We start from the raw sequence: 20,327 nt of genomic DNA on the forward strand, positions 1-20,327 counted from the left end.
TTACACTGCTCCCTACTATCCATATGCATCTTTGCTCTTTCGTGTTTTTTCACCTTCTCCGAAAGATGATGCATTTCGGTGACACCTGTAGTTGTCCATGCGATGTCCATCATGATCTTGCAATGTAACAAAATGCAGCTGTAAATTAGCAGAATAAAGCGTCAGCTACTTCGCAGCCTATTAGCCTTTTTCTCTGCTCATACTACTTCCTCGAAAATACTTGTTTATACGACCCTTTGTAGATACTTGTTTGATGTTTAAATTTGGTCTTGGTTGTCCTAATTCTTTACATGCCTATTTATCCTTATCGCTGTAACGAACGAATGGTATTTCTTTCAGTGACACGATAGAATTAATCTACTCTGAGGTAACGTTCAGCGTGATGTTTATCAAGTTCATCTGACAACTGAATTTGCATAGCTGTCCCCGTCTCTCTGTTTTTTTTTCTTCACATTTAATAAAGATATTAAAATAGTTTTTTATTTTTTCCTTGTTAAAATTAAAAATAGTTTTTAAATATTATTGGATGTCACTTCCCACCAGTAGCTGCACAAGTTAAGGTGACGCACGATGACGAAGGCACGTTAGGGCGAGGCCCCCCGGAATTCTTTGAGATTGCATTGCAGTGGCTGCAGTTCGAAAAAAAATATCTTTTGAATGGAAGTCTATGAGAGCACTCACAGTTTGACAGATATTCACAGTTTGACAGAAATTGCCCAAAAAGAGGCGGTACTACACAGAACGCAACTCGACGCTGATTTGACTATTTAGAGGCAGCAAAAACAGTCTAGAACAGTGAAAGCTAGCGTAACACTGTGGTTGAATGTAAAAGAAAAAAAATCCCTCCCTTTCCTTTGGTGGTGCGTCGCCCAATCGCCCTAATGGAGCAACCGCCACTGTTCAGCATGCTACTGTTGCCATACCCACCCCTCGGTTAAACTGCTGACTAGGTTGTTGTCAACTTTTTCGTTGTTGTCATGACAGCGTAAACACGTGCATACCAGACACTCTGGAAAGGAACTTTTAGATGCACGCTTTCCAATTCGAAAAATGGAGAAAGAGACTCTGAGGCACCGCCATCATCAATAAAAAAAAAAAAAAGGTGTGTCCTGTTTCAAACTGTTTTTTTTTTCTTTAGCACCTGTCTTTACGAACATGCAAGCTCACGATCCTTCCTCCCCCTTCTCGTTCCATGAACCTCTGGAGTTGTGAGTTTTGACAACTACAATTCATTTTAATCCTATAATTTTATATTATAATGTATTTAAAGTAAAAAATTTTAATGGAAAATAAATAAAATTAAAAAGCTAAAGTAAATCATAAGTGGAAGTGCATCTTGTTTGGTAGATTCCCAAGTTAGGAATGGGGTCCCCCAATCACAATATTCCCAATCGTGTCTCACTGGGTAACTGTGATAATGAACCGGGAAAAATTGAGATCGATTTTGATGATTTACTTGTTGAAGGCTAGGGGTGCTCCGCTGATCGGCCGATCGTTATGCGCATCTCGTCAGTAAAGCTGGTTATCTAATCAGCCGTTAATTCCATCAGGTGCGTGATTTCACATAGAGCACAGAGCCGTTGTTAATAGAGAAGATGCGCAAATCCACTTCATTTTCAGCGTTTTTTGGCGCATCTTCTCTATTAACAACGGCTCTGTGTAGTAACAGCTGCTCTATGTGAAATCACGCACCTGATGGAATTAACCGCTGATTAGATTACCGGCTTTACTGACGAGATGCGCATTAACGATCGGCCGATCGTGATCGGAGAACCCCTATTGAAGGCCTCCAGACCTCCAGAAAGACAAGAAGGTCAAACGACAAAAGAAGAAAGGCAAGCGTCGAGAAAAACAGAAGAGGAGATCAACCGACGGCTTGCTTTTTGCTAATAGATGCATCTTGCAATCCGAATTGCAGGATGGACTTTCTTACTAAAAAATTGTATTGTAATGTGTTTTATCTGATCAACACAAGGAGGAGGATGTGGTGCAGTTTAGCAATAGCTACTTACTTTGCATACGCCTTAAGATTTTACAATAGATTAGAGAAAGATTAATTAGCTTTAATGGAAAGAAAATAAAGCAACAATTACTTAATGTATGTGTGCTGAAGAGGGGTTGCCAAAAAAGGAAATGTCATACTTCCTGTATCCATAGCAACCTGACTGTGAGTGTGTGCGCAAGGTGTCCCACATTGTCCCTCAGAAACATACCCCTTGTCCCCCCATGGGCTTATTAACAGGTGGTCACCCTAATATTCATGCATTTATTGTCATTGTTGGTGTTTTTTTTATATATTTTGTAATTTGTAAAATTATTGCTATTTTGATTAAAAAAAAATGTCTTCCTCTGTAACGGTCTTGAGTTGAGTGGTTTCAAGGAATATAAGTTTTAGAGATAAGTGTCTCCATTGAAGATTGTTAAAGGAGTCACATGATGCTGATAAGAAGAACATTATTTGGTGTAATGAAATGTGTTTATGCTGTCTAAGGTAATAAAACACATTATTTTCCACATATTTTAGATTATTGTATGTCCTCTGTCCACCGCCTTCTGATCCATGCCGATTTTCACAAGCTCATCGTACTGAAAAGTGTGCTCTGATTGGCCAGCTATCCAGTGCATTGTGGTTAGCTGAATACCTCAAGCATATGACGAAAATGTTATGATCAACTCTAGTCATGACAAAGCGGAAGGCCAAACAAAGTAGATTTCACAGTCAGTGTTGCCAACTTAGCTACTTTGTCACTAGATTTAGTGACTTTTTTCCCCCAAAAAAGACTAATGACTGATCTAGCGACTTGGGCCATGTCCACACTAATAAGTTTTTGTTTGAAAATGTATATTTTTCTCTCCATTTTGAGCTTCTGTCCACACTGAGACGCTGTTTAAAATCAACGAGTCTTTACTCATGTGCAGTAGGGGGATGTAAGCATTTTCATACGTTTCAGTGTGGATGAGCAACTTTTGGAAAACGTTTGAAAATGATAGTATGGACGCGGAGCGTTTTCAGAAGAAAACTCTCAATTTTCAAATATAACCGAATTAGTGTAGACCTAGCCTTGGACAAACCTTATTTAGTCTCTGAGACTGCCGCACGAGCTCTCTCTCTCCCTGCGCACGCACACACAGCTGTCTCTCAGCATCTGAACTGTTCAGCGAGCGCAGAGAGGAACAGCACTTTCAGTTAAACAGATAATCTGCAAATTGTGTTTTATTATCACTTTCAATAGTGTTAGGTATCTCGAATCTAGGAATTATTTCTTTAGTCAAAATCTTTACCACTGTTTTACCACATTTTTGAAATGGTGCTGCTGGATGCGGTAATGCGTCATGTTTAATAGGTTTGTGCGGGTTTACCTGTGTACATGTGAGACACGAATCTAAAAGTTTTGTGTACATCTGCAATACAATACAATTGATTAATCACTTCTACTACTTTTGCACAACTTGTATGTGACAGTCAATGGTAGTGTCTGATAAGGATTACTAGTCCTAATTTCGGTAAGGCTATTCTTCCCTTCTCATCTCTCAAGAGTCCATCTTTGTCTGGATCAAAGTTATGTTTACTCCAGTGCTCTAAATAAACCTGGGTAGGTTGACTCTGCAAAATCTTAATGTCAATGTCAGGTACATTAGTTATGTGCATAGTCATAACTACTTTATTTTTGTTACCCATATCAAATGGCGATTTGATCTGAGCTTTGGCTGCTTCCTTTGCAACTTCATCAGCTTTTCTGTTTCCTACAGCTTGTTCCTCATCTCCTATTGTGTGACCCTTTACCTTCACTATGGCCACTTTGGATGTTAGCTGTACTGCTATGGTTAAGCCCTCTTCACCGCAGGTGATCCCTCCCACCCGTCACACAGCTTCTTCAGCCTGCAGCCTTCAGGGAGGAGACTACGGAGTCTCCAGGCCAGGACCAGCAGACTGAAGGACAGCTTCATCCACCAGGCTGTCAGGAAGCTGAACTTCCTCCCGAACTTGCCCCCCTCCCCTCTTCTGCACCAGGCACCACTGAACTATGAACCACCCCAACCCCCAGATCCCACATCCCCAGGCCCCCCCTCCTCTAATATATGATGTCATGCACCAGTCACTTTGTGCAGCATTGGTCTGCTCACTACCTCATTCACCATGGAACTGACTAGTGCTGCAACAACGCGTTGACGTCATTGATTGCGTCGACTACAAAAATGCGTCACACTGTTTACATCTCGCTTAATGGCATACTGGGAATGGAGAAAGTTGCATTCTATCAAAAGAACAGAGACCACTGTTATCAAAAGTATGGGAATACTTCAAACAGATGGCAAATAAAATGGCCCTTTGTTCCCTTTGAAAAACCGATATGGTGTACCACGGTAGCACAACTGCGATGCACGAGCACCTCAGAGGAAAACATCCTGGAGCTCTCCTGTGTTACGGTTTAACTGGTTACCGTGTGATCTAGCGACCAACTTCCTGGTTCAGGTCTCTGCTGCAGATGTGATGGAACGACCGCAGCAGATTCGGCGATTCTAAAAGTACAAACTGATGTGATATTATTAAGTGTCTAATAATCGCAGACTTGTTCATTGCATGATTCTGATATTCTTGTAAAGATTACAAGTTAATGGTATGATCACCCGTTGCAGCTAAAGTAAGGATAAAATAAAAAATAAAGAAAGCCTGTGTTGACGTGGGTTTCGAACACGCGTTAGGGGCCGTTCACATATCGCGCCTAAAAACGTGTGGAAAATGCTAGTCGTGCCGCTTTCTCCTTCTTTCCAAAGCGCTCGGACACTTGCGCCCCTGGGGCGTTCTGAAAAGTTGAGATGTTTTTAACTCGATGCGGTGCGAACGCGCCTGTTTTCGCATGCGCTTCGCGACCGCGTCGGTTCCATTATGAGCGCGTACATTGAAAATAACAAACTTGAGCACGCAAAAAACGCGATATGTGAACGGCCCCTTAAAAGCCACGTGACAACAGTCACGAACCACCGAGCTACCCCGAATAAGCTCCAGAAACGCTAAACCATAGCAGAACCCTGACTACATTTTATGGTTTGTGGTGCTAAAGAACATTTCATGATGTCTCAGACAACTGTAAATTTGTGGCTACTGTGGTTTAATTATAAGTGCTATCATAAACTCATATTTACCATAGTATAATAAAAATTTTCTTTGCTTCTTTATATTTGTATACTGTAAAAAATTCAACCACATTGGCTGAAAATGAATAAAGGTTGAAATATTATATTAGAAGTTGTAATATGTGGCAGCGGTTGTGGCAGCCCTACAGTTAAGCCCTCCTTGTGTGAAGACCGAAGGGTGTAAAGACCATCGACTCTACCGTGCGACTCCCCCAGGCAGGGACACCGACAGGGGATAGAAGTATTGTTTTGATTAATCTCTTTTTCCTTCTTCTTGTTTCATTTCTATTTAAGTTTTTGTTTATAACCAATTCTCACTATGTGTTTCCAGATCCCCACTATCATTACCACTCGTAAACCATTCATCACACAATGTAGACAGCGCATTCTTAACAACCTGCACACTTTGCCTATGTCTGCTAATACACCACTTTCTTTTTCTATTGGTCTCTGGAATTGCCAGTCTGCTGTAAACAAAGACGATTTCATTACTTCTATTATTAGTCATTCAAAGCTTCATCTCATGGCCCTAGCAGAGACCTGGATCAAACCAGAGGACACTGCTACACCTGCAGCACTCTCCAATAATTTCTCATTTTCCCACTCCTCCCGTTTGACTGGAATAGGTGGAGGTACTGGTCTGCTCATCTCTAATGATTGGAAATCTAATCCTTTACCAACTTTGGGTATTAACAGCTCATTTGAATCTCATTCTGTTACTGTTACCTACCCTTTTAAAATACATTTTGTAGTTGTCTATCGACCCCCAGGACCACTGGGTAACTTTTTGGATTAATTAGATGTGTTGCTCTCAACCTTTTCTGAGGATAGTACTCCCCTAGGTATGCTTGGAGATTTCAACATCCATCTAGATAAACCTCTGTTTGCTGTTTTCCACTCTCTGCTTGCCTATTTTGATCTCAACCGAGTGTCCACTACTGCTACTCACAGATCAGGCAACCAATTGGACCTTATTTATACACGACACTGCTCTACTGATCATGTTCTGGTTACTCCACTGCACACGTCGGATCACTTCCTCCTCACTCTTAACCTCAACATGGTCCCTGACACATCGCTTACCCCTCCACATGTCATCTTTCAACGTAACCCATGCACACTTTCGCCCTCCCGTCTATCTGCAATGGTTTCATCTTCACTTCCTTCCCCTAAACTGTTTGCATCTTTGGACGTGAACAGTGTTACTGATACTTTCTGCTCCACTCTTACATCTTGTTTAGACACTGTTTGCCCCTTATCTTCCAGGCCAGCCCGTAACACCCCTTCTGCCCCTTGGTTATCGGATGTTCTACGCGAACACGGTTCTAAGCTTAGAGCTTCTGAAAAGATGTGGCGCAAGTCCAAAAATACTACTGACCTTATTGTTTATCAGTCACTCCTATCTTCTTTCTCTGCTAATGTCTCGTCTGCTAAAAAGACATACTACCATAACAAAATTAACAATTCATCTAACTCTCGCATGCTTTTTAAAACATTTTCCTTACTTCTTTGTCCTCCTCCTCCCCCTCCTGCTTCATCTCTAATAGCTGACGACTTTGCAACATTTTTCATTAATAAAATTAAACACATTAGTGCACAATTTTCCACACCACAGTCATTCAAGCTCCTATCACCAGCAAACTTACACTCGTTTACATCCTTCTCTTCACTCTCTGAGGCAGAAGTCTCAGAACTCATCCTTTCTAATCACCCTACTACTTGCCCGCTTGATCCTATTCCATCTCATCTTTTTCAAGCCATTTCTCCTGCAGTTATACCTGCATTCACTCACATCAACACTTCCCTCCACACTGGTGTTTTTCCCTCATCATTTAGACAGGCACGTATAACTCCACTACTTAAGAAACCCAACCTCAACCAATCTCTTTTAGAGAACTACAGACCAGTTTCTCTTCTTCCTTTCATTGCAAAAACACTTGAAAGAGCTGTGTTCAAACAAGTCTCTACATTTCTCACACACAACAATCTCCTTGACAGCAACCAATCTAGCTTCAGAAGTGGACATTCAACTGAGACGGCCTTGCTTTCAGTTGTTGAAGCTCTATGACTGGCTAGAGCAGAATACAAATCTTCAGTACTTATCCTGCTTGATCTGTCCGCTGCTTTTGACACGGTTAATCACCAGACCCTCCTATCAACCCTACTGGCAAATGGCATCTCAGGAACCACACTTCAATGGTTTGAGTCTTACCTATCAGATTCAAAGTATCTTGATGAAGTGAGTTGTCTAAATCTCAACATCTAACTTCTGGGGTGCCTCAGGGCTCAGTTCTTGGACCACTTCTCTTCTCTGTCTACATGGCATCATTAGGTTCTGTCATTCAGAAACATGGCTTTTCATACCACTGCTTTGCTGATGACACTCAACTCTACCTCTCATCCCATCCTGATGATCCGACGGTAGCTGTTACGAATGGCTCGAGCGGTTGGAGGCTCCGATTAGTGCTTTTTATTACGGTGCACAGCGACAGTCACTCAATAGTGGTGGGAAGAAAAAAAAAAAAAAAAAAAAAAAAACCTTAGATACAACAGAATATAAACTGCACCAAACATAAGGTCAAAGCAATCTATATCAATAAACACAACCTGACCTGAATGTGCAACTGCCCTACATAAGCAGCACTTCCCCAGAGACTCTCTCCTCGCCTCCTATCTCTGCACTATCCTGCTAACGTTCTGGAGCCATTTTATAGGCCCGACGACTCCTACTCCAGAACACACCATATGAAAGGTTACACGTTTCACCTAAATCATACGAATACATACTGAAAATAACAAAAACCATCACAAAAATAATAAAATACAAATAAACATAGATACAAGAAGTCATATACAAGTATACATAACATACATATTCAAAGGAAACAAATAACTTGAGAAACCTTCCTCCCTTACAGCTATGAGAATGGACTCTCCGGTGACATCACTCACAGGAACAAGATGGCGGACACAAAGACCTATAAATAGACTGGATGACTAACTGAACAGGTTTGGCAAATGACTCTTGGAAATAACATAGACAAATGAACTGTGGTAAGCATAATCTGCATCTCTCTTACACTGAATTCAATAAACTATGTGAATCAAATTCTTGTAGTGGTGATTTTTTTCTATATATGCGAAAAGACAATTCTATTATGCTATCATCATAGGCACTCATGTTATGGTTGCTAGTTCTCACATAACTCTGGTAAAACTACATACAGGACATCATACAGCCAATTTACAACACACAGTGACATTGAATGTTACACAAGTCCATGCCTACATGAATCTATGTCGGCTAACAGACTACAATACATGACACCGGTGTATGTGTGTGTAGTCCATGCATAGTCGCAGACTCACCCTGTGACAGTAGCTATTCGCATCTCAGCTTGTCTAACAGACATTTCTTCCTGGATGATGGACCATCACCTTCAACTCAACCTTGCCAAGACAGAACTGCTTGTAATTCCAGCAAACCCATCGTTCCATCACAACTTCACCATCAAGTTAGGCACTTCAACCATAACTCCTTCAAAAACAGCTAGAAGCCATGAAGTTATGATTGATGATCAGCTGACTTTCTCAGACCACATTGCTAAAACTGTCCAATCCTGCAGATTTGCTTTAGTCAACATCAAGAAGATTTCAATTCAATTCAAGTTTATTTTTATAGCGCTTTTTACAAAACAAATCGTTACAAAGCAACTTTACAGAAAATTATGTTTCTACAATATTTAGTAGTAGCTAGTAGTTTGTGCACTTTTGACAGGATTTAAAAAAATAAATAAAAAAATAATAATAATAATACAAGACGTTGTCAGCTAGACGATGAACTATCAATATTATTAATTAATAGTTATTATATGATGCAGTCACACATGTAGCAATAATTGTTAGTTCTGTTTGTTGATTCAAGGTTAGCATCATCTGGGGTACTCTGAGGGTCAGCATCATCTCTTCTCAGGTGTTCTGGATCCAGACTGGAGCTTGTGTAAATCCTAGTTACCACGGGATGAAGATCCCAGCAGAAACAGAGAAACTACTAGAGACATCATTAGCATAGCTGCTGATCCAACAAAGTAAAATTAGTTTAACCCAAGCTAATTAATAAAAATGCACATTTGATCAGATGCAACTACACTCACAATTTAAAAGATACATTATTCGTATGCTTGGCGAAAGAGATGTGTTTTTAATCTAGATTTAAACAGAGAGAGTGTGTCTGAACCCCGAACATTATCAGGAAAGCTATTCCAGAGTTTGGGAGCCAAATGTGAGAAAGCTCTACCTCCTTTAGTGGACTTTGCTATCCTAGGAACTACCAAAAGTCCAGCGTTTTGTGACCTTAGGGTGCGTGATGGGTAGTAGCGTGGTAGAAGGCTAGTTAGGTACGCAGGAGCTAAATCAGTAGCACTTTATTTTACAGTCCTGTTCCTCATGTACATACTGTGTACGTATTATAGTAATTACAATAACTATGTAATAACTAGTTACTAACCCTGAACCTACCCCTAAACCTAACCCTACCCCATGTAGTTACCTTGTATTACCAGAACTTTCTTAGATAAATACACTGTAAGTACACTATAAGTACATGTTAGTATACGTACTGTAAAATAAAGTGCAACCGCTAAATCATTTAGGGCCTTAGGAAAGTAATGATAATTTGTAACTGATACGTAACTTAATAGGTAGCCAGTGCAGAGCCTGTAAAATTGGGGTAATATGATCATATTTTCTTGACCTCATAAGGACTCTAGCTGCTGCATTTTGGACTACCTGTAGCTTGTTTATTGACGAAGCAGGACAACCACCTAGAAGTGCATTACAATAATCCAGTCTAGAGGTCATAAATGCATGAACTAGCTTTTCTGCATCAGAAACAGATAACATGTTTCGTAGCTTGGCAATGTTTCTAAGATGGAAGAAGGCAGTTTTTGTAACATTGGAAATATGATTTTCAAAAGACAAATTGCTGTCTAATATAACACCCAGATTTCTGACTGTAGAGGAAGTAACAGTACATCCGTCTAGTTGCAGATTGTAATCTACAAGATTCTGTGTAGTGTTTTTTGGTCCAATAATTAATATATCTGTCTTATCCGAATTTAATTGGAGAAAATTATTTGTCATCCAATCTTTAAAATTTTTAACACACTCTGTTAGCTTAGATAATTGGGAAGTTTCATCTGGTCTCGTTGAGATATATAGCTGAGTATCATCAGCATAACAGTGGAAGCTAATTCAGTATTTTCTAATAACATTACCAAGGGGCAACATGTATATTGAAAATAGAAGGGGACCTAGGACGGATCCTTGTGGCACTCCATATTTTACGGATGATAAATGAGATGACACCCCATTTAAGTAAACGAAATGGTAGCGATCGGACAGGTAGGATCTAAACCATCTTAGTGCCTGCCCTTGAATACCTGTATAGTTTTGTAATCGATCTATGAGTATGTCATGATCTATGGTGTCGAACGCAGCACTAAGATCAAGTAAAACTAGAAATGAGATGCAGCCTTGATCTGATGCAAGGAGCAGATCATTTGTAATTTTAACAAGTGCAGTTTCTGTGCTATGGTGGGGCCTAAAACCTGACTGAAATTCTTCATACAGATCTTCATTCGGATCTTCGGCTACAGGTAACAGCTCTTTCAGTAATTTAGTGGGTACAGGATCTAATAAACATGTTGTTGGTTTAGATACAGTGATAAGTTTATTTAGCTCTTCCTGTCCTATATGTGTAAAGCACTGCAGTTTATCTTTGGGTGCGATGGATGAAACTGAAGTGTTTGACGCTGTAGAATCTACATTCGCTATTGTATTTCTAATGTTATCTATTTTATCAGTGAAGAAATTCATAAAGTCATTACTATTTAACGTTGGTGGAATATTTGAATCAGGTGGCGTCTGGTAATTTGTTAACTTAGCCACTGTGCTAAATAAAAACCTTGGATTGTTTTGGTTATTTTCAATTAGTTTGTGTATATGCTTTGCCCTAGTAGTTTTTAGAGCCTGTCTATAGCTGGACATACTGTTTTTCCATGCAATTCTAAAAACTTCTAAGTTAATTTTTCTCCATTTACATTCAAGACTACGAGTTACTTTCTTGAGAGAGTGAGTATTACTGTTATACCATGGCACAGTATGTTTTTCTCTAACCTTTTTCAATTTGATGGGGGCAACCGTTTCTAATGTATTAGAGGAAATAGTGCCCATGTTGTCAGTCATTTCGTCTAATTCATGTGTAATTTTGGTTACAAATAGCAGTTGAGATAGATCAGGCAGGTTATTTGCGAATCGTTCTTTGGTGGCTGGAACAATAGTTCTGCCCAGACGGTATCGCTGAGACATTTAGTTAATATCAGTTATACGCAGTATGCACGATACAAGGAAATGGTCTGTAATATCATCACTTTGAGGTACAATATCTATAGCAGTAAGATCGATTCCATGCGATATAATTAAATCTAGTGTATGATTAAAATGATGAGTGGGCCCGGTTACATTTTGCTTGACTCCAAAAGAGTTTATTAGGTCAGTAAACGCAAGTCCTAATTTATCATTTGCATTATCAACATGAATATTAAAATCTCCCATGATTAGCGCCTTATCAACTGTAACTAGAAGGTCTGAGAGGAAAGCAAATTCTTTTAAGAATTCTGCATACGGCCCTGGTGGTCTATACACAGTAGCCAGAGCAAAAGATACATTAGATTTCTTTTGTATGTCTGACAGTGTAACATTTAGCAGAAGTATTTCAAAAGAGTTAAACCTGTATTCTGTTTTCTGGGGAACATTGAGAATATCACTATATATTGTTGCAACACCTCCGCCACGACCAGTCTGACGGGGCACATGCTTATAACAGTAGTTTGGTGGAGTAGACTAAAATAATCATTTGGTTTTAGCCAGGTTTCAGTCAAGCAGAGTACATCAAAACTATTATCTGTGATGATTTCATTTACAACTAGAATTAAAAGTTAGTGAACTTACTTTGATGTTGGCTTGGCCATCTTGGCCATGGGGCAAAAGAGGCACAGTACTTGTGTGCCCAACATTCTTGAGTTGCCCCGCTGCAAAAAATAAAAAATAATAATACCATAAAAAATACACCTGCAACAGTCTTTTTCCATGGTCCCTTGCTGTTTTCTTTTTTAATAAAAAGCCTAGGCTATGATAACAGCTACGACAGGGTTGTCTAGCTGAATGCGAAATAAGTCATGCAAAACCCATAATCTCCTAAATACCATTCAATTTAATGTTATTTTAATAGTACTGACAACATATTTTAAGTTATCACACTACTGAAAAATTAAAGAAGGGACAGTATATATAGTATACTTCGGTGAGTCAAGAGCTAAACAAAAAGTCCTGTTTCATTACAAAATACTGTAACTTTTATAAACGTTATACTATCACCACAATATTTTAATTAATATTTATAAAAAAATAAATATTTCATAAAACTGAAACTTAAATATATTATTTCTATAGGCTATACAAAACAGAAAAGAAAAAAGACTAAATAATAAGGCTGAATAAGCTGATCTATAGCATGTTAAATGGTGGTTGCCTGTCTATGAATGGTACACCCCTCTAAGCACACAGAAGTGGTTTGACCCAAGTCCTCAGCAGCCAATGACACTGACCTGTTCAAAATGATTTTTAAGGCATACTTCACGTGTATTTCACGTGTATTTAACGTGTATTTAAAATGTGAAATACACGTTAAATACACGCTGATTTTTCACGAGTAAACAACGCGTATTTAACGCTTTAAATACGTGTTGTCTACGCGTGAAATACACGTATTTAACATGTTGTTGACGCGTTAAAATTCACGTGTATTTGACCCTCTTGGCCTTCCATACACATTAGATAAAATGAAGGGAGACGTGAAAAAAGGACATCGCGTACTTTATCACAGAATATTTGTTCGGCAGCACTTGTTTAGTTTAAAAGTAGACATGTCAAGCTTTCTATATATATATCTCTCATGTCTCTTCGTCAGAGATGTATAAAGTACTAGAGAACCATACTTGAGTAAAAGTACAAGTGCTCTATCAAAAAAGTGACTTGAGTAGAAGTAGAAGTGCTCTTTAAGCACCACACTTAAGTAGAAGTACTAAAGTATTCAACATTTTTTGTACTTAAGTATTGCAAGTAGTCTATTTTAAAATTTACTACTCAAGTACTGAAAGTAAAAGTAGAAGTATTGTGTTATGTAGCTATTAAAGAAAGTAGTCAAAAGTTTGAACATATTGTTTTTACTATTTCAAATGATTAACCTAAAGGACAATCACAATTCCTTTGACTGTAACTTCTTGTAAACAAAAAACTGTTACTAGGGTTAGTTAGCCCAATTTGCAAAATGATGTCATTAATAACTTACCCAGCTTCCTAGTAGGTGTTTTATTTGGAACAATGGTAATATCACTCATAGTAACAAGTCATTATATATGGAGAATTGGGTTCGGCATAACATATTAATTGTAAACCAGCTTATTGACAATAATGGGCACTTTTACACTTATCCTAATTTTATTACAAGATATGCCTTTTTTGTAAGTGAAAAAGAATTTAACAAAGTAATCAAGGCTATTCCTAATGGCATACTAATTTTAACCAAATCCTCTGATGTAAATATCAATAATACAAGCCAACAAAATCTCCAACTTTTTGTAAATGGTCTCTCTATTTTTGACAAGCGTTTTAATAATAGTTTTATAAGAAACTCCCTTAATGTTGGATCCAGTCCTCCATGTAAATCCAAATGGCTTAAACCTCACTGTATATCTTGGCGCAACATTTGGATGCTGCCAAATAAATATGTAATTTTTAATAAAGTAAAAGAAGTACTTTACAAAATTATTCACAGATGTTATCCTGTAAATGCAGTTGTTAGCAGATACATTCATAGTGTTTGTGATAAGTGTACCTTTTGTAATGCATCTGTTGAGGATATTGAACATTTATTCTTCTATTGCCCTTGGTCTATTTCTTTTTGGGTTGACTTTAAAATAGACATAACAAAAAAAATAAACAAAGTCCTTAATTTAGAACCTCATGATATTTTACTTTGTTATCAAAACCCATCTATTTCTGATAAACATATGTATATTATTAATCTATTAATTATCTTAGCAAAGTTTTATATTCATAAGTCAAAAGTATTTCAAAAGAAACCATCATATATTACATTTTGTAACACTGATCTTAAAATATATTTTGAAACCCTTTCTAATATAAGATCACAAAACAAGAAGCTTTTAAAAACAATACAAATTCTAAAGCTTTTCAAATTTTTGTAATTGCCCTAATGCAGTTTTTATTTTTTATTTATTTAATTTGTATCTTTTTTTTGTATTCTTATTTGTCTGTTTATATGTAAGTTTAAATTTAATTGTAATTGTTTGTTGTTGCCGCAGTTATTTTGCATGCTTTGAGATGTGCAATGTTTTTCTGTTCACGTTAATCATTTGTGTGATGGAAGTGAATAAAAAAAAAAATAAAAAAAATAACTAAAAAAAAAATAAAAAAAATAACTTACCCAGCTGTTGTTTCAAACCTGTAAGACATCAGAGGGTCATTTAGATTTTTTTGAAGCATCGAAAATACATTTTGGTCCAAAAATAGCAAAAACTAGACTTTATTCAGCATTTTCTTCTCTTCCGTGTCTGTTGTAAGACAGTTAAAAACAAAGCAGTTTGTGATATCTGGTTCGCGAACTAATCATTCGATGTAACCGGATCTTTTTGAAACAATCCACCAAATCGAACTGAATCCTATTAAACAGTTCGCGTCTCCAATACGCATTAATCCACAGATGAATGAAGCTGTTAACTTGTTTAATGTGTCTGACACTCCCTCTGAGTTAAAACAAACAAATATCCCGGAGTAATTCATTGACTCAAACAGTACACTGACTGAACTGCTGTGAAGAGAGAACTGAAGATGAACACCGAGCCGAGCCAGATAATGACTCGTTCACGAGTCAAGAACCGTTTCTGTCAGACGCGTCCGATTCGTGAACCGAGGAGCTGATGATACTGCGCATGTGTGATTTAGCGTGAAGCAAACCGACACAGAGCGTCTGGAACCGAACTGATTCTTTTGGTGATTGATTCTGAACTGATTCTGTGTTAATGTTATGAGCCCAGGTGCAGTCAACGCCAATGACGCCATTGCATCGAGCGCAAAAGAATCGGTGAACTGTTTTCTTCAACTGGTTTATTGAATCGAACTGTCAGAAAGAACTAACGTTACTGGTCATCCGAAAACCGATGCAACCGGTTCTTGACTCGTGAACGAGTCATTATCTGGCTCGGCTCGGTGTTCATCTCTCTCTTCACAGCAGTTCAGTCAGCATGCGTAGTCTTCTTAATCGCTTGATTCGCTCAATGATGTGCCAGCTTCATCAAACCTGCCATCTACAGTTCTGGCAGTGGTTTGTAATGGAATGATTCGTAACATTATTATAATTGTAACGAGTAACGATGCAGCACATAAAAAAAATATCGGAGTAAAAGTATTAAACTCAGCGAAAATATGTACCGAAGTAAAAGTGGAAGTAGGAGAAAAAAATAATACTCTAGTAAAGTACAGATACCGCCTTTTAGTACTTAAGTACAGTAGTGAAGTAGTTCTACTTCGTTACTATACATCTCTGCTCTTCGTTGAGTATTCAGTTCAGTTACAGTTCATTTTATTGACGTGTTTGTAAATGAAGATCAGCGCAGACAAGGTTGAAGACAGCACACCTCGTTTGTTATCTTTATTTTATAAGTGCACAAAGTTTTGTTTTTATTATGTTTGTATCCAAAAAAAAGTAGACCCTTTACAGATTCGATTGATGTATTGCTCTTATCTGTACGATTAAAACTGAAAATGTAATTTAAGTAATTGTCAGGGTTATCAGCAAAAAATGACTCAAAACGCGTATATGCGTTAATCGACTCCAGAGTTAAAAGGCTGTCGTGACTTTTTTCCTTCCAGTATTCATAAGCTGTATCACGCTGTCAAATTATATGTCATTTTGCACACATAAACATATCAAAAACACCTGAATTCTGCTCTTGTTGTGTTCTGGGTGGATTAGTGCTGTGATATTATTTTTGGAATCTCTTAAAAAATGCTGATGAAGTGCTCATTTCTCTCTTGTCTTTCTCTCTGTTCTTTGGTCAGAGACATAATTTATTAATGAGATGTCTGACCCGGTAATAATAACATATGTTGATTTAGCTTGTCAGAGTGAATAAAATGTGTAGCCTATTTTTTTGTCTGATCTCGCCCCAAACGCGGCTGTCATGTGACTTTTTTTTCCCTTCGCGATGTCAAATATTGCATTTTGCACACATACACGGCTCAAAAAACCCTGGATTTTTCTCTTAAGCGTTGCCTCAGCGTGGTGTCGTTAACCCCGGCGTGAAGCACGACCGCTCTGGGGCTCTCGTTGGCCTTCAGGATCGCGGGTATCTGCGCAGAAACATTGAGAACACGAGAACCAGGCAAACAATGAGTGTGCACTTTACCTTCGGCTAACGTAGCACTAACGTGTCGGACGATGGAGTCTCCGATGATCGCAGCGTCGCGTCCTGTCTCTCGGAGGGGAGCGAATCGGTTCCGGATGGAGATCTCGAAGGCAGGAGGGAGAGAAGTCGTCGCCCGGGACCCGGCTCACGTACTCCGCTGTGGATGCACCCAGGGTCCGTGGTTTCCCGGCGTCGCAGTGAAGGACATCTGGGAAGATCGCATCCTGGGTGCACCGGGCCTGTGCAGAGAAACACAGGGAGTAGACATGGTGGGACTGTTAGCAGCACGCTGTATACTTACTCCGGACTTGTGAGCGTTAGCCCGGAATGATTCCAGCAGAGTGGAGACATTCATCCGCCATTAAAGCAAGTAACAGTGAGTACAGCAGTGGTAATGTGTGTGAATAGAGTATTAGCAATGTAAGCGCAGTTAGCAGCAACCACACTTGCTGATGCTAACGGGCTAAAAGCGAAAAGCGGACCTGGGAGATCAAAATAAAACTAGTGATAGCGAGGCGCTCTGATTATTTTTGTTGTAGAATACAATAGAAGATAAATTCACACGTTATATAAACGGAAACGATGGTGTATAAAATTGGTTTTTAAGTTAAAAATAGTAAATGAAAAGAATAAAGTGACGGAGCTCAAACGCAGTACAGCCGCCAACAACAAACAAGATAAAGCCCTTTCTTTTGGAACATGCTGCACAACTCCTTGTTCAAATTCTTATTCTGTCCAGGTTGGACTATTGCAATGCCCTGCTAAATGAATAAATGTAAATGTAAGTGTTACTTATATTTTTTGTAAATTTATCCAAAGGATTCATTAATCAAGAGGTCTGAGAGTAACGCAATTTCGATTCTCTGTATGTATGTACTGTACATGTGGAAGAATTGACAATAAAGCAGACTTGACTTGACTTAACTGTCCTATCAGGTTTGAATGTGCTATGGGTTTACCATCTGCAGTCTTGAAATCTGTGAGTGTTGTGAGTGAGTGTTGTACCACTCCCCATGCATACTTTGGGTATAAATTGTTACGCTTTTTCCTTCCATCGCAACTAATTCAGCAACTTGAACTGAGTTAAAATCTAAAGCAAATGCTTCTATTGTTTCCCCATTCTCAGACACCACAGCATAGCCACAAAGGTAGGCGCTCATCAGAAGGTTTTGAATATGATCTTTCAACATATATGTGCCCCCCATCTACAACCAGGGGCGAATCCAAAAGAAGAACATGAGGAAGTCAGTTCAATTATGCAATCATGTTCTCTAACATTGTCTACCATGTCAGCCATTCCTAAAACTCCCGGGTTAATGGTCACTGTTGTTTGGATTGTTAGGTTTTTGGTTACCAGCAGAGTTGTTTCATAACCAGAGCGTTGTTGCACAGTCATGTGTTGTGTTTGCATATTATGTAAAATAGCTACTCCAAGCTAATAGTCAACAAACAAATCTTGTAACAAGTGACTACTGTTGCCAGCCGTAGTGTAACAACAAATGGAAAGCTTAATTCCACTAGCAAGTAGTGATTACAATGCCTCCCCGCTCTTTACGGGAGATGCAGGATAATTTTTACATTAATCCCCTACTTAGGATCCTACAGGGGTAAGCGCTGTATTTCCTTAAAGAAATATTCAAAAACACTTACCCCTTTGAAGTAGGTCCGCCTGATTCTCCAGTGCATCTTTTTCCACTCGATCTCTCGATTTTTCTTCCCGGTTTGCTAGGATTCCCCCCTTTTGCGGACGAGCCCCCAGACTTTAAGAATAGATTGTATATTCTTGCCTTCGAGATCGCAACTATAATTCTTGTTCAGGTTGGGCTATCTGAGCAGAGGAAAGCAGGTACCCAGGCCAAAGAATGAAACACACAAGTGGTGCAGTTCATTCTAAGCTCAACTTAATTTGTGCATTGGATGGCACTTTTATACAGCAACATAGAGGTAGTGAAACAACAGACTGTCTTGAAAATACAAGCTGAATAAGCATTACTAACTTCATTATGTAATCAGATAAACTTGTCATGATTAAGGTTCAAGTCTAGCACATTTAAAGTTAGCACACAAGGTTCCTAGACACAAAATGTTCATGTTGACGAATAGAATCTCACAGGATCAGACGCGTCCTTACGCAGGTCTAGAGACACGATGCCTCGGGTTTGGTGTGTATGCCCCATAATACTAATCTCATTCATCGTTATAATAGCATTATAATAGCTTAATATTTTTGTTTTTGTGTATCTCGATGACATTCTGATTTTTTTCTCCCTCTCTCCAAGTTCACGTACAACACGTACGCCGGGTCCTCCAGTGCCTTCTTGAGAACCGACTCTTTGTTAAGGCTGAGAAGTGTACCTTTCACGCATGCTCAGTTACTTTTCTCAGGTCTGTTATCTCGGCAGAGGGGATTAGCATGGACTCTACTAAGGTTCAGGCGGTCACTGATTGGCCAGTCCCTGACAATCGCGTTGCGCTTCAGTGTTTCTTTGGTTTTGCTCATTTTTATCGACGTTTCATAAAAAACTTTAGCCAAGTGGCCGCGCCGTTGACAGCTCTCACTTCGGTCAGGTCCGAGTCCTCCCAGAGGGCTTTTGTTCTTCTTAAGACTCTTTTTACTACCGCTCCTATTCTTATGAACCCCGACATCTCTAGACAATTCATAGTCGAGGTCGACATGTCAGAAGTGGGCATTGGTGCTTTTCTTTCTCAACGCTCATCCTCTGATGAGAAGGTTTCACATTTTAAGAATGTGAAACCTGACACTCTTTCCCGTCTTTACGATTCCTCTGAGGTCCCCTCGACCCAGGAGTTTATTATTCCTCAGGGTCGTGTTGTTGGCGCTGCTATCTGGGAATCGAGAGACTGGTTAAGCGTGCTCTTTCTCACTCCACCACTCCGCATAACATTCCTAAGAATCGCGTTTTTGTTCCCGTTTCTGCACGTTTAACAGTCCTTCAGTGGGGTCATGCGTCCAAATTGACTGACATCCCGGCGTTAGGGGTACTCTTGCTAGTATTCGCCAAAGTGTGGTGGCTCTCCCCATCCCGTCACTACCTTGGTCACACATTGCCCTTTATTTTATCACTGGGCTTCCTCCTAAGGCAGGTAATACTGTGATACATACCGTCGTTGATCGATATTCTAAGGCGGCTCCTTTTATCCCACTCGCTAAACTCCCCTCTGCCAAGGAGACAGCTCAGATTATGGTCAGTCATGTTTTCAAGCTTCACGGTCTCCTCTCTGATGTTCTTTCTGATAGGGGCCCTCAATTCACGTCCCAGTTCGGGAGGCCTGGTTAAGAGCCGCTTAATCGGAGCTTCTGTCAGTCTTTCGTCTGGTTTTCACCCACAGACCAATGGTCAGGCTGAACGAGCCAATCAAATTGTCGGTCATATTGAGCGGTCTGGCTTTTTACAACCCGCGTCCTGGACTGAGAAGCTCCCCTGGGCCGAATATGCCCATAATTCCCTGCCCAAAACCACCAATGGTCTATCGCCATTTCATTGCTGCCTGGGGTATCAACCCCCCCGTTTTCTTCTCAGGACACTGAATCTAACGTGCCGTCAGTTCAGGCCTTTATGCAGCATTGTAAATGTACTTGGAGAAGGGTGATGTCAGCTCTCTGTCATACTAAGGTTCGTA

At 39.4% G+C, this 20,327-nt stretch overlaps 1 protein-coding gene across 1 annotated transcript in view; it reads left to right on the top strand.

The window, feature by feature from the left end:
- LOC127952760 (guanylate-binding protein 1-like) overlaps positions 1-20,327 on the top strand; it is a 241,602-nt gene that overhangs the window by 90,618 nt on the left and 130,657 nt on the right. The gene's annotated exons all lie outside the window — the stretch shown is intronic.

This window comes from Carassius gibelio, chromosome B3 (assembly GCF_023724105.1).
Source record: "Carassius gibelio isolate Cgi1373 ecotype wild population from Czech Republic chromosome B3, carGib1.2-hapl.c, whole genome shotgun sequence".
In the NCBI taxonomy this organism is placed as follows: Eukaryota; Metazoa; Chordata; class Actinopteri; order Cypriniformes; family Cyprinidae; genus Carassius; species Carassius gibelio.